This window comes from Chrysemys picta, chromosome 11, assembly GCF_011386835.1.
Source record: "Chrysemys picta bellii isolate R12L10 chromosome 11, ASM1138683v2, whole genome shotgun sequence".
Lineage (NCBI taxonomy): Eukaryota > Metazoa > Chordata > Testudines > Emydidae > Chrysemys > Chrysemys picta.
The window spans coordinates 52,394,421-52,400,420 of NC_088801.1; positions in this window are offsets into that span (position 1 = coordinate 52,394,421).

Sequence of the window (6,000 nt, forward strand, 5' to 3'; positions counted from 1 at the left end):
ATTATGGACGCCGCACATTGTGTACAGTTGCACCCAACTTGTCTGGGTAATTCTAAGATGTGCTCTGAGGGTTTATCATATCTTTAAGTTTTTGGGGTCTACTTGCCCAGTAGACCGGAAGGGCTTATAACATAGGCGTGAGTAGGTGGAATGGTGCATCTGTGAATGTCCCTCAGGCCTGACTTGTGTTAGGACTAGAACATACAATTCTCATTTCCACAGCTAACCAGTTAATTACCTTCAGATTGTCTTCTCTGAAAAATGAGGCCGCTAATAATGTTTGCCCTCACATTGTGCTGCTTCAGTTCTCAAAAGTGGGGAAGAAATGGTAGCCTGATTGTAAAGATGGACTGAGTACAGAGATGTGAAGCCATTTGCCTCAGGCATTCCAATCTAGTGCATATAACACATGGATTTGCCACCTAACAATTTAATCTATTCCAGGTTCTGCTACAAATTTCACATCTAACCTTTGCAAAGTTCCTTAAGCTCTGTTCCTGGCCAGTTTGGAGGTTGACGATAAATATTCTCCATCATGTTTTTTCCTCCACTGGTTTCACTGATTTCAAGTCATGACAATTTCATGATATTCTGTTATTCTCAGCCTTGAATACGGGCCCATGCAAGAACCTGTATTAAAACCCACTGATATTTCAAATTTTGTAGCATAAATTTGATGTTAGTGGGCAGCAAAAGGGACACAGCATTAGACACTAAACATTTCAGAAAGCCATTTTAATTTTAATCTCAAAGTGTTTACCCAATTAAATTCTAATTGACAGTGAGACTTAAGCTGGCAACATTTGAAAGCATTTTTCATTAGTGGAATTCCAAGGGTGAAACATAATTTGCCGTAAAATGGGGCTGTAGTTGTAACCTATGAGCAGGCTTCCACCTTTCCATAATAAACCAGACCCAGGAATAACTACTGTAATAACCGAGGCATTTACCACTTGAGTTAAAGATCTGTTAGCTGTCACTTGTTAGCACTTCTTTCTTTTCTGACCTGAAAATAAGCCAATAGAGGGCACCATGCCTCATGCACAGACCGTTCCTGAATATGCTTCTATTGAAATTAGTGTGAGCTGGATTGGGCCCCAAAGTATTTGCATGAAAAAAAATCAATAGTTTTGCTTAACTATTCCTCTTAAATGTAGCTAACACACAAGCTTTCAGTGAGCCGTAACTACATGGAAGGTTTAAAGAGGCTTTAACGAGCTATTTTTGGGTTAGTGGGAGACAAGCACTGTGTAGAAGTCAATTTCAAATGCAGATAACGCTTAACCTATGACTCATAATTTTTATTTTTCTTAAAAGCTTTCTGAAATTCTTCTACCTTCAGAATAAATCTTCAGCTAAACTTAATTTTCCAAGTTAAATTTGGAGGGGTGGTAAAATAAAGCTGTCTAATGAAAGTTGGTTGTAATCTGAACTAGCGAGAGGCTATTGCCTTTCCATAATATCTGGAACTGAATTTTCTGCCTTGCACCTTCTGCTATTGCCTGTTGCATAAAGTGGTAAGGTGAGCCCACTAAGGGAGTCTCATACGCTGTTTACCGGAAATCCTTCTCCAGGAGGGAGATGGCGAAAGTGTTGGACTGAAGGATGATTTCAGTCTTTTTCTGCTGGGTGACCTTATTTGACAAGTAGTTGTCCTAATTCTTTCAGATGTATTTATCCTAGGCCCTGTGTGTACTGTTTTCCTTTTTGCAGTGGTGGAGCTACATTGTAAGAACCAGGTAAGTCACATGGGCGCAAGCCACTTTTTGCACTGGTGCAGTGTCTACATTAGTGGTGTGCCCTGGTGTTAATTACTTTGACATAGATTTCCCTGATGCAGATGCTCCCCCTACTGGAGTAAACCTGCAAGTAAAAACAAATCCTTGTCAGCTACCTATTTTAATATTTGCTTCAAACATTTGCAAATGATACCAGATTGGGAGGAGCTGCTAATATGAGCCAGGACAGAAACATAGTAGAAGGGGTTGAAGAAGTGGAAAATGGTGGTAGAAAAGAACAATGGGCTAGATTCACCCTTTATATTGGGAAATACCACCACATATGAAATCCTATTGAGTTCAATAGAGCTATACACACACAGGTGCTCACTGACGACAGTAAAGATCACCCACAATCTAGCTCAGTAATGCTGAGTGGGGGAGGGTGGTGGTGATGGTGGTGGGAGGGCATGTGGGCTACTCTAGTTAGTGGGTAGGGGGAGAATTCTGAACATCAGTAAAGTACAAAAGGGGAAGGGATGATCGTAATGAGACATGAGTTTGTAGTGTGATGAGCAAAAAAATAAATAGCCAATGCAGTTTGGGGCTGCTTATACAGAATCAACCAGTTACAGACAAGGAGGCAATAGTTTGGCCACAGCAGTGTTTCCTGAAATGTGCGTGCCCTCCAGGGGTGGAGCAGCATGAAGGACTAGTTGGGCTGAGCAGACAGCTGTTCTCTATTCTCTGTTTTCATGTTTAAAGAATAATCTAGCAATAGTGGCTGCAGAAAGAACCTTGAAAATGTGATCCATGTGTAACTAGTGTAGTAATGTCTGCCTGAGTTTGCAGAGAGCCTGAAATGATAGTGCTGAGGTGTGAACTGCCCCATTCACTTCCTAGTTGCCATTGATGATATTGTAAAGGTCAGTGTTAACTATTGTACATACTTTCAGGAAAGAGGAAGTAATATGGGGAGGCTAGGCCTTTAACATCATATGCTGGGGCTCAAAGGGGGTAGGATTGTTCCCTCTTCCAGAAAGGAAGGAATGGGCTTAGTTTTTAAAAGTGAGGGAAACACTGCTCCAAGGGGGTGGTCAAGGGCTTGTCTTTGCTGTGGAGTTGTTTATCCTTGAGTTAACTCTTGATTTAGCCTAGCTTGAGTGAGAGCAGTCACACTGCAAAATAATTCTGGTAGCTCTGCACAGTGCAATTGGATTAGCAGCAGAGAGTCCCCTCTGCATTACTAGCTTGAGTGTCAGCTGCACTCAAGCTCCCATCCTGCCCCTCACCACAAGTCAGCCGCTTTGGAGTTTAAGTGATGCTTTAACCAGAGCGTTTTGTGTGTGAATGGGAGTTGGGTTAGGGGCAACACTTGAGGTAGACCTTGAGCTAACACTGTAGTGAAGGCAAAGCTTTAAAGGAGAATATAAATCTACATATATTAAAAGTATATTTTAGGGCAGCTGGTATAATTTAAGAGCATTGGGATGAAATTAAGCATGGGGAAAATTAAGATGAATATCAAGAATCTTTATTAGACTAGAATATTCTTCCCTGCAAACTGGTGAAATTTCAATCACAGTATTTTTAAAACTAGAGCAGACAAAATCTTAGAAGCTGTACTATGAGGAGTTGGACTAGCTGACCCAGCAGGCGTGCCCCCTGTCCCCGTTTTGCTCATTGCTTGTATGTCTCTGAATGATTAGCAGGGAAACTAGTTAGAAAAAACCCATAAGGGGGCTTGGTGATATGAAAAGGTGTGAAGTCACCACTGGAAGACATAATGTACCCTCTTAAAATAGGTATGGGACAGTTGTCTGAAAACTTAGCTGGGTTGAATATCAATTTATTACAGCTCTTAAAATTCATTTTGAAAGATGCACTTCCTGAATTGAGCCTTAATCTTCTTACTTACCCCTTAACTCTCTGCTCCAGAGAAATTGCTATGCCCCTCAGTGGGGATTATGCATTTTAATCTCTTGTATGATATATAAAATATGTATACACACACATACTGTGTCTCTTAATTGAGATTAATTTTTAATCCCAAACAAGCTATTTACTAAACTAACAAGGCTCTATTTAAAGGGATCAGAAACTAGAGGTGAATGTGGCCTAGGGGAATATTCAAGGACTTAATTCACCTTTTTATTTAAAATGGGCTGATGCTTTTCATCAGGAAAACCCTCCTGTATTTAAATAGGCTTCATTTAAAAAAAAAATTGCTTAGAAACAGTTTGTCCCTGTTGCCTGTTTTATAGTGAAGCAGATTAGGCATGGAGTAAAATACCAGGACTTGCCTCAGCACATGAAGGCAAAACTCTTCTCCACAATCATATGGATTTTGCAGTGAAGTAAAGCTCAGTACTAAATTCATTCTGTATGTGTTTATGTAGTATCTCTACTGCAGAGTGGAGAACGTGAAGCAGTATAAGCACTTCTGGGCTTGGCTGGCCCTTGCATGCTGTTCAGAGACACTGGTTGGTAAAAACCAATTCTACTCTTCCGGAGCACATTCTGAAGTCTGCCCAAAGCAGACAGGAGTTCAGTTGTAAGTGGGCAGACAAACCGGTAGAGTTCTCGGCTAAACTGATCTTTAAGGTTGAAATTTGTGGCTAAAGAGGCAGGATGGGATGATTTTGTTTCTAAGGCATGAGTATGGTTCCAATTCCGGCTCTGCTACAGACTTCATGTGGGACATGGGCCAGATCATTTGAGGTCTGACCCGACTCCCACTGAAGACCATGGGAAGGCTCCATTGATTTAAATGGGAATTAAATCACGTCCTTAATTGATGGGCCTCCAGTCCCTTATCTGTAAAACTGGGATAACACTTGATTGGTGTGTTGTGGAGCTACATTCATTGTCGTGGTGGTGCACTCAGATAGATACTGCAGTGATTAGTGCCGCAGAGGAGACGTTAAGAAATAAATGCCATCTCAGACCAGGAATTACTTTTTCTTCTGTATAAATGAATTTAAACTTGAACAGCGTTATAGATTGATATTATGGTGAAGTGTTACTGCATTTCTCCCAATTGAAGTCAGTTCTCGAATGCGGGTAGGGTCCTAAATCCATTCTTCGGTATCTAGGCGAGAGATCTTCACCCCTATTCCACAGCTCTCATTGTCTTCAGTTGGAGCTGCAGGTGCTCAGTGCCTCTGAAAATCAGGTCACACTTATTTAGTTGCATTTAGGTGTCAAGCTGGAGGCATCTACGTGTAAACTTTGGCCTTAGACTGTTATAAACTCCGTGGGACAGGGCCCCCTTGTTTTCCTCTGTGTGCGCTCAGCTACTCCTGAGTGCCTGAGCTGCACGGGCACATCTGTTTTTCGGGCTCAGTTTCAGAGGTGGGCCCCTGGGTACTACCACAATACAAATCGGGAGGCCATTTGTCTGGTTTTAAGGTGGGCAGTCTGGGTTTTCTGGTAGTGATTTAGAACCAGACATGGTTTTGTCCAGTATGTTCATGTGGAGTCAGTGGATGTACAGACGATGCCATTTTTCGGAGCATGCTGCCCTGCCCCTGTGTGCGTGAGATCACACTGTGGGTGCAGGCCTAGGCTGTTCCCAGAAGTACTGGAATGTCTGGTACTCTGGGGATGTGGTTGTGGTCACCTTAAATACAAATAACATGTCTGTTAGCAAGATAACATCAGGGGTGCCTGAACAGTTTTTATAGTGGGGGAGCTGAGAGCCATTGAACCAAACTGTAAACCCTGTATATGAAGGAAATCACTTCAAGCCAGGGGGTGCAGCCGCACCCCTAGTTCCAGCACCTATGGGTAATATTGTTCCTCTTTCCATGATACCAAGTTGGTGACAAGTCTCCAGGCTCTTGTGGAAGGATTAAGCTTTATACACAGCAGCCCCATCTGTTGGCTGGCTGCACAATTTGCCAAACGAATGGCATACCATGGGGAGGGACTCAGGCAAAGCTCTGAGGTAGAGAGAAGAGAGTAGTTCAGCTTGGTTGAGGGGGCAGCTTTTAAATCAATGTATTAAGTCCCTGTTTAAATATCTGTAACAGGTAACTGGCACTTTTGTTGCTTTATGCATTCAAAGCAAGGTAAGCACATGGGACTTGCGTCACTCACTATGTCATACGTGAGTATTCACGGATGCTGGCGAACAAGACTGATCTATTTTAAGTAGCTAAACTATAGGTAGCCTTGGAGTGTACAACATTCTGTCTGTTTACTGTTCTTAACATACACAGGGCTGAGTTAGATTACACAGGCTTCTCAATGAAACAGTTGTCAGAATTTTTTTTAACAT